Raw genomic sequence first — 10,125 nt, forward strand, 5'->3', positions numbered from 1 at the left:
AAGTTTTTAGCATCTTTTCTTATGTTGTATTTTTCTATTATGGTATTGTACTTTTTCATATTTTTTTATTTACATGTTTTTTCTTATGTTGTTTTCTATTATAATATTGTACTTTAAATGACATTTTCAATTATAGCATACTACTTTTGCATACATACCTAATACACATATACATATACCAATTACATATATACACATAATTTCTATTTGCATGCATACAAATACATATATACACACTTAACAAATACAAATATATATATATATATATATATATATCCATTCACCAATGTCAAAATCCTTGTGGCGGTGGTGGCTGTTGTGGTGCTTAATTAGGTGAAATTCAATGAATAAGTAGAGGAATCAAGGTCAGAATAGAAAGAGAAAGAGAAAGGAGGACACACCGTCGCCGTAAATCGATGTCGGAGAACTAACTGTCGTTGATAATCCATGCAAGTCGCCGCAAATAAATGAACTAGTCAAACGAGTTGGTGGTGGAGGCAAGTTGGAGGAGTTTGTAGGTGAAAAACGTCGTAATAAACCGGAGATATGGTGTTGCCATCTGCGATATTCCCATTTTCACGGCCAGAAAAGACCGATTTTGTTTATGCTTTATAAAAATCAGAGTACCTCTTTTAGTGAAAATGTTGCGGAATTTGTTCCCAGTAAAACATGATAAATACGTTATCAAAACATTTCTGAAGAAATGTATTTTTATTCATTTTAAAACATTTGGGATGTCATCGTCAATACAGAAACATAAGCATAAACAGAACTTACATTCATTTACACTAGTGATCTACATCTCTTTAATCTCTCAATGTAATGTAACTTCGTATCGACACCTGTGATACAAATAAGCTTGAGTGGGTCAAGTTAGGAAACCTGGTGAGTACACAGGGATTTCAATCCCACAATGTTATATCATATATATAATTTAGAACTCACAAAATATACAATTTCACCATATATATATATATATATATATATATATATATATATATATATATATATATATATATATATATATATATATATATATATATATATATATATATAAGCAACTCTTACCCCCACCCCGTTAATCCTTACAACGAGACTATCCATACTCTCGGACCTTAAATTTTACCTGTCACTTAACCCATACTCTCGGATCTAATTCATGCTCTCGGATCAATAACTGTGCCCACTCCATACTCTCGGATTAGGGACAAGTGTCTATGTGTAAATCCATTCTCCCGAATTAACGACGAATGACTATGTCCTATCCATACTCCCAGACTGAGGACGACTGACTATGTCTTAATCCATACTCCCGGACTAAGGACAACTGACTATGTCTTAATCCATACTCCCGGATTAATGACAGTTGACTATGTCCAATCCATACTCTCCGACTAGGGACAATGACTATGTCTAATCCATGCTCCCGGATCAATCACATATGCTAAAGTTCTATTCTCTGAGTATAACTCACTCGTACTCGTAAGAAAATACTACCCAATATTCCTCATAATTAATTTAGGTTTACTCTTTATCCTAAATCATCATATATAATCAGGTATGTTCTTTAACACGTATTTCAGGCAATACTTGTATTAAAATCATGTTCATGAAAGGGACTATGCACTCACTTGATAAGGTGGTGACTCGGTACTCGGACAGCGCTTCGTCTACTTTAAAATAATTACCTTCGACGAAACCTAGTATTATTACCACTAGATTTTAGTCTAATATTTACCGTGACTAATTATTAGTCTTATTATTATTATTATTATTATATAAGCGTTTAAACAATATTTTTCAACCACTATGTACAGATAGGGGCCAGACATAAAACACCGGAGGGCAGGACCATTTTGACATATAACACTTCTGAAATCCAACAACCCTATGCAACCTTTTAAACCAGATTCCCCGTACCGAGAGTAGTTAAAAAGATATTATAACGACACTTATATAAGTCATAATAATAGCTCAAATAGTTATTATAAGTTCATAATAACAATACTAATTTTAAATATAAGCTATATTAAAATAGGTAAGCATAACTTACTTACAAAGAGGTTTTAGCTAGGAGTCGGGCTCTGTAGGGGCAGAACTTCGTCGCTGAATCTTTCTAAGAAAGATTCGTGCAGCGCTTCAGCGCTCACCTTACTATACTAAAACTACAGAAAGATAAGTCGAATCACGAGGGACCGAAATCGTCGGGGGATAAGAAGAGAAAGACTCTTGAATCAAGAGAATGGTGCAAGAAATATGAGAGCTCAAGCTGCTTATTTATAGTAATTGAATTTACAAAAACTACCCTTCATAATTACTTAATGACCTTATAGTTATATAAACGACTAAACACCCCTTCATAATACTATTTTAAATAGATTTAACGATATTTGTACTAAACTAATGTCGGAAGTACTCAACACTAGTCTTCTAATAACCGCATCGTCGATACCTTTCTAATGATATATACATATGTATATATGTGTACGTATATATGATTTATACTTTATTTTAATACGTAAATATGCTATTATAATTTGTAACTCGTTCATTCGAACTCCATTTTTGACGTTCTTTATACCCACGCGTTGGTATCTACGAGTACTACAACTTTCATTTAGACGCCGTCAACTAATTCTCATTCCAACTCAGATTTACAAAACTGTATCGAATTTATCGCGCTCGAAGAGTAGGGACATTCTTTATATCCACGCGTAGGTAAAAACAAGATCTAAAACTTTCATTTATACTCCGTCGGCTAATTCTCGACCGATCTTAAATTTAACAGTATGAGGAGATTATACTGTTAAATGTCTGCGTAAAATTCATAACTTCTACATATGGACTCCGTTTTCGTCTGTCTTTTTACCGTTGAGTTCCTATTAATGAGATCTTCAACTCTCATTTAGGTCGCGTAGGCCAAAAACCGCTCGAACTCAAATTCGAGTTTCGGGTCGTGCACTACTATGCCAAATCTTAGAAAATTCATAACTTCCTCATACGAAGTCAGATTTGGGTGTTCTTTTTTTTATGTTATCGGTTTAACGTATACTACAAATTTTGTTTAGATCACTAAGACTAAAAAGTCTTCTACCGTAAATTTACTATATACGTCTCCCGGTGTCGTGCCGGTTTTGCCGTAAAACTTCGACGGGCCATAACTTCTTCTTTATAACTCAGATTTCGGCGTTTTTTATATGTAAGGAACCCATGTAACATATACTACAACTTGGTTAAGATTAATCCTTCTAAATAATCTTCCATCAAAAACTCATATTTGATGCTCATCGTCTCTAAATTGACTAGCCCGGATCTGCGTGCGTTACACCATCAAAGAATTCGAGAGAGAAAACGGCTGCCTGGAATAGCTGATTTGGGATAAAATCAAACAAAAGGGAACTAATCTTTTGCGGTGACGCCATCGATATGTTGGAGGGAAACGGACACGCCATTTTTTTGTGATTTTTTGCCGTCAGGTCGGCCAGGATCGCTTGTCACGTGGGTCACGCAAATCGAAAGCAATAGCGGCCACACCGACGTCACAAAAGGTGTCGTCGCTATTACTTCCATGAGAGTGAACCCTATTGTCGAATCATGTTGCAAATGTAGGGTCAAGATTGTGTGTGTTCGTCAGATCACCGGTGGATATCTTTAGCGACAACATGAGACTTTAGTGGCGACACCAGGCGTGCCTCGTTGATGTCGTCGTTAAAGGTCCTGTCGTCGCTAAAAGTAGTGTTCCTAATACTCGCTTTTCATGTTGTGATTACATGTGTTTAGTTATAACAAATTAGGCGGAGAACTTTATAAAATAGTTAACTAAAAAAACCTTTTAAAAGTAATTAGGGAACGAAAATGACTAAGTTACCATGTTTTTTGATAAATTTTATAAAATAAAAAAACTTATATAAAATAAAATCTACCATTCTAATAAACAAAACTTAAATTGCCACTTTTCACTCTGTTAAATAATATGGTATACATAACACTTGACATCTTTTGCCAAGTCTATTTATTTGAGTTTTAAATTTTAAATATTGTAATATTAAGCAATGTCAAACTTGCTAAACTTAGTTAAATTCAAATCTCCTTACATTTGACTATATCAAATTTAAAATTCGGGAGACAATGTAAATTCATATTCCTAATATTAAGAAAATAAATAAATCAACTTCATTGATTTTTATTCTTCAAAATCAAATTTCAACAATTTATTTGTGGAACAATTATTTTCGATTCGAATATTATTATCCGGGTATTTATATTTTCACATATTTCACGTGAATAAAAAAATATATATATTATTTATATTAATAAAAAATTGTTGTTGATTTGTGTTTGAAAAAAAAAAGCACTTGTCAAGCACAACCAGTCCTTGGGCCCTCCCCAATTTTCGTTTAATTACACCCCTACCACCAAATTCCCCCGTATCGCATCCTACATTCCTACTCTTCTCTGCAGCATTAGTCATCCTCTCATGGCGAACACACCATTCCTGCTAGAATCCACTTTCGATCTCAACCCTTTGCTCCAACAGACCTTCCATTTTCCCCCACTTCGCTCTTTCCTAATCACATTCTCGTCTGGCGACAATAATGCTTTCAAATCAAACTACACTCCTTACAAGATGATCAGCCATTACCCCAAAATAAGAACTAAATGCTTCTTTATGATCCCCAAGCCCAAAGGGGAAAACAGCATTGGTGGAAACAGTATCCGGGAGGTTAAGGATTTGAAAGCTAGTGGTGTAAATGAAGTGATTTGGAGATCAATAAAAAATGTCGTGAAGGCCTTACAAAAACCAGTCACAACTGGAGTTTTATTGGGTTTGTTATTGCTTTACGATCATCACCATGGTTGCGTTGCGTTGGCTGCTTCCGGTGGAGTTGGGCCAGCGTTTGGAGTTGGGGCAGCGGTTGGACATGACTTAGGTTTTTGCGCGATCATGATGATATTGGGTTCCATTCTTGCGGTGCTGGCTTACCGATTTCTTACTATTACCGATAAAATAAGTGTTCTTAAGCTTCAGGTATTATATTATGCTCTTTCAACAATTGCTGATCATGTCTACGCCATATATAACCTCAATTCAAGTTTCAAATTTGATCCATCTTTATTGCTGATTCTGTAATGAGTAACTGTTATAGTGTTATCCATTGTAATTTTTACAGGTCGGATTGTCAGATACGGGTAAATCACTGCAAACGAATCTCAGTCGGATTGTGCAGATAACGGATCACAATCGCATTTTTCAGATAGATGATACATACACATCTAGATACGCATCTACATACAACCGTGAGGATTTGAGCTGCATATTACAAGGTAAAGAATGATGTTTACATGATATATACAATTTGGATATAAGAAGCATCACAAATATCACTCATTATTTATCATTAGAGCCTACAAAAATTATGGTGTTGGGTTGAGATTTTTACTACATTGAATTATATTGGTTAACTTAGGAGGTGAGCATTTGGACTAAACCGGACCGGGTTTGTCGGGAAATTGGTGGACCTTGGACAAGATTTGTTGAGGCTTTTCAGGTCAAGGTCCAGTTCCCAGTTCTTGGACGTAGGGGTGAGCATTTGGACTGAACCAGAACGGTTTGGATAAAATTGTTGGACCTTGGACCGGACCCTATTGAGGTTTATCAAGTCTAGGTCTGGAGGTCCAAATGTTCACCCCTAGGTTAACTCCTGACTCATCTAACCCGTTCAATTAAATGGATTTGGTTGAAATTTTCAATTGGTTTTCATCCGTCAATTCATTTTAAATATTATATATATATATATATATATATATATATATATATATATATATATATATATAAAATGATGACTATTTATATCTAAAAAAGCAATGGATATTAACTAACTAAATTATGAATAAGGTTGTTAAGAAAAATGACCAAATTTTGTGTGTTTTAGGAAAATGACCGGTTTATCCATTCCGGACTGACAAAAAAGTTTATTTTCGGACAAAAAATACATTTTGAAATGACCAATTTAGGACAAAGCAATCATCTTTTCAAAGCATAAAAAACTTGGTCATTTTTGTTAACAATCTTGGTCATAATTGTTACTTTAGTTAATATCCCAAAAAACAAATATAATTCTATTTTCTCAACCTAGCATATTTCATATACTCCTCAATCACGAACACTCTATCTTTATTTGTGATTGTATTTTTTTTTCTTAAGATGAAAGTCGCGCCCAAAGTTAAAGTGGAGTTGGGGAAAGCAGAAGTAGAGTAACTAAGAAATTAAACATTTCCAATTTTATTTGAACAATTTATTTGTATATGTAATTGTATTCTCTTCAAACTTTGAATTTTTTTTGGGGTTGTTTATAACTTATTTAAGTAGGTGTAATCATTTTTAGTATTATTTACATTTTAAATTTTAAATGGGTCAACACAGGTTCAACCAATGTATTTAATAGGTTGGTTTGAGAAAAAATAAATAGGTCAACCCGATATCAACTCATTTATCTTGCAGGTTAGGTTAGGTTAGGTTAGTTAGGCTAGAAATCTCAACCCATTTAATTAAAAAGATTAGATTGGATTGAGATTTTCAACATATTTAATAAATGTGTTGAACTCGTACCCAACCAAGTCTACCCATTGCCAGCTCTATCTATCTAAATAAGAAAAAAAAAAAAACTTCTATTAATCTTGATTCTTTACTAGTTATATAATTTTTGTTAGTGATGTTTAAAATGATTTGGTTTTGGTTGCAGAGACAACACTAGCTCTACTTCGGCATCCTGAATATTGCATCTCTGGTTATTCCTCTGCATCGACTTCACTTGTATGGTCTTCACTGCCTCATTTCTCAATCTTTTTTCTTTTTACTTGTTCTTTCTAGATTAAGTAAAAAAGAAACACTCATACAAAGTTCGCCTAATTAACGGGTTTGTATTTTCCCCCATAAAGTTCATGGGTAAAGTGGTTGAAGATCAATGATATAATTGACTAAATTAAGTGCTCAAGTTTTTGTATACATGACGTCGGGTTTTTTTTTCATACCGAATCAACCGAGATTAAATGACCTTTTTATTCTTACAAGTGAAATCATATCCCCATTAAGTACGTTAAGTAATAAAGAAACAAAAGTGCATTGTTAATATTTATTACATTTTTGGAACACTGAATGTTTGGATTTTGGTCTTAATTTGCTAGGTGTATAATGAGAGGAGCATAGAGAAAGTTGAGAACCTATTTGATCAACTTTCTATTGAAGAAAGGGGTAAATTTGATGTGGATACTCTAGTCAATGTCAACAACATCAGAATGCAACGTACAATAAATCAAAGAAATAAAGACTTCCATAAAGAGTATATTGTGGTCAGTATTTTTGTCGTCTTTCTTTAACTTTCTTTGTCAAGTTGTTCTTTCTGCATTAAGTCAATCAGAAACACTACAATATAGCTTACCATATTAAGTCATGTTCTCATTAACCGTATAGATTACAATCATTGTGGCTGCTAAAGGTGGACATAAACTGCCTCCCATAAATAGCAGTACAGAATTAAAGGAAGCATTGCAAAAACTCGCGACTATCCCTTTGAATAGTGTTGAGGTGGGAACTATGCATATTCTTTTTTTTTAGCCAAGAAATCAGAATTCTTTTTACTGTTGGATGTGCTAACTATTTGGTAAATCTACAGGCAGTGGTGGTGTTTTTGACCCCACAAAATGAAAACGATACTCTTATGGAACGAAAGTTTCTTGAAAATTATTCGCTTTTGCGCCCTCTTTAGGTAACTTGTTTTGATGATTTCAACAATTTGTACATGTTTTATAGGTGATGGTAACTGTATACTCGAAAGTGTGATTCTGAATATTTTCATTTTTATTTTCAATAGGATGTCACCCTAAGGTTGAAACATGTGGGATTCGAAGCACCTTTCCATTTAATTTGGACTTTCAATATAATCTTTTTGACTATTTTTTCAGTGAGGTGGTATATACGCACAAGAAAAAGATATAAGCTTTTGTGGCTATATGCTTTTAGGGCACTCTTGTTCGGGACTTGAATTTTATTTTTTTAAGAAGTATTTGCCATGAGAAGGCTAGATATACGGGTCTTTGGAATTTGGATCTGTTTATTTTGAAATCATATACATTTTATTGAAGTTAAGGAGAGTTAGGTAATTTTATATTTATTCTTAATTGGTCCCTCTATTTCTAACTACTGATCTACTGACCTACGAATCTGCTACTCTGTTGGGTGCTAGTATGGTTAGTGCAAACTACTGATCCGCAGACTTGAGATCTACTGATATGATGATTTGCAGGGTTTGGTGACTTTTTAAATTTTTTTGAAAGTAGTCGTAACTTCGTCATTGACAACTTCCAAAAAGTTGTATTTTATCAACCTTATCCAGTTTGTGAGAATAAATAGAAGACATACTCCATATTTTGGCTCTCTTTGAATACACCATATACTCCATAAACCTGTTCTCTTTTTGTCCATGAATTGTAAGTGCTTTGATAGATTATCCTAGATTAAATTTCATGAAACCCAAACAATTAGGGTCGAAATATTAATCATGAAAATTGAACATACATGATTTATCAAAAATCCATATTTTGATTACCAACATGATCCTTTTTTCTACCCAGTTTTAACAAAATTAATAAAAGTTAAAAGTCAAAGACTTCAAAAAGTTAAAAGTTCCTAAAAGCTACTTGACATAGCTTTCAGATCATTTTGTTAAAACTATATCCTTAAAATTTGTACCTTGGAACGGGGTTTTTTCACTAAATCGAGCTTTTAAAAGCTAAAAGTTCAAAAGATTGAAAAGCTTTGAAAAGCTCGTCGAAGGGATCATATCTAACATGGTATCAACAATAAATACCTCATATTAGTTATACATAGTTAGTATGAAATTATCCCCTCATTAATAACCTTAAACAATTACTTGGAGAATGTACCTTTGACCCTATAGCTGTTAGAAAGCCCTTCAGGAAGAATTTTTTGTAGGCTAGTTTCTATATCGACATTATAATGTGCCAATGGGCCATATTCGTTGTGTTTTTGCTGGACTTGGTTTCATTGACAATACTGAAAAGGATAGGAACGAGACTTTTCAGTATTACGGCCTAGAAGTTGGCTACCTATAATATAAAGATCCTTCACTGCACACTTCAGATAGATGTTTCCATCCGATCAAAGACACCACAACACCACTAATCTAAAGGAAAAAGAGTTATCTTTGCGCTACTAGACATTCGTACTCATATTATAGTGCAAGTTAGGTTTGGGCATATCGGGGCTTGAACCAGCGACCATTAGGTTAAAAGTCTAATCTCTACCAAAGCCATACACACCAAAAAAGATGTAGTAGTAAATAAGGATTGGTGTGGAAAAGAAAAGAAGGCGGCCCTTCTCCGTCATATTAAAAAGTTGATATAACAAAACTAAAAACTATAGACAAAAATTAAAAACTTCATTTATAATAATAATAATAAACAAGTTGTCTGATTTTTGTTGAATTTGTCAACCACAACAGTGGCGGATATAAAGGGTTCCCGGGGTGGCCCGGGCAACTACTCGATTTCATCTTAGAAGGGTAAAAAAATTGAAAATTTATTTTTTTATTAGGATGCAACTACTAAAAAAATTATGTGCAACTACTTAGGCATGAGCAAACGAACCGAACCGGCCGGACCAGGCCCGGGAACTGGCTTCGGCCAAAATCAAGAACCGCCGGCGGTTTTACCGGTTCCGGTTCCGGTTTTTGTCAGGTTTTTGATTTTGGAACCGGTCTTCGAGAAATAGCAACGTATTTTTGGGTTACGGTTTCAGTTTATGCCCGGTTCTTGTCGGTTTTTGTTTAGTACATATTTGTGTGCACTAATTGTTTCATAAATGGTCTATAGATTTTGTTTGTAATTTTGTAAAAGTGTTGAGTTTTGTTTATTTTTTTGAATGTAATCTACATAAAAAAAAACGTATGCAGGACAATATATGAAAAACTACAAGTTTGATATTATAAAAAAGAAGTCAATTTCTCTCTTTCAAACAACCATTGCACCATCATTAACTATCCAACATTCAAACATTCAACATTCAAAATATACTTTCAAATTTCCCCAACAAAGAAAAATAAACAA

At 33.8% G+C, this 10,125-nt stretch overlaps 1 long non-coding RNA gene across 1 annotated transcript; it reads left to right on the forward strand.

The window, feature by feature from the left end:
• The first annotated feature begins 7,483 nt into the window (after nt 1-7,483).
• LOC145156667 (uncharacterized) lies at nt 7,484-8,146 on the forward strand. The gene is made up of 3 exons (XR_013736849.1): nt 7,484-7,585; nt 7,674-7,766; nt 7,872-8,146. It is a non-coding gene; the product is annotated as an uncharacterized LOC145156667 (long non-coding RNA).
• The last annotated feature ends 1,979 nt before the right edge of the window (nt 8,147-10,125 follow it).

The sequence above is a fragment of the Lactuca virosa genome, chromosome 2, assembly GCF_052849685.1.
Source record: "Lactuca virosa cultivar CGN04683 chromosome 2, Lactuca_virosa_CGN04683_v6, whole genome shotgun sequence".
Lineage (NCBI taxonomy): Eukaryota > Viridiplantae > Streptophyta > Magnoliopsida > Asterales > Asteraceae > Lactuca > Lactuca virosa.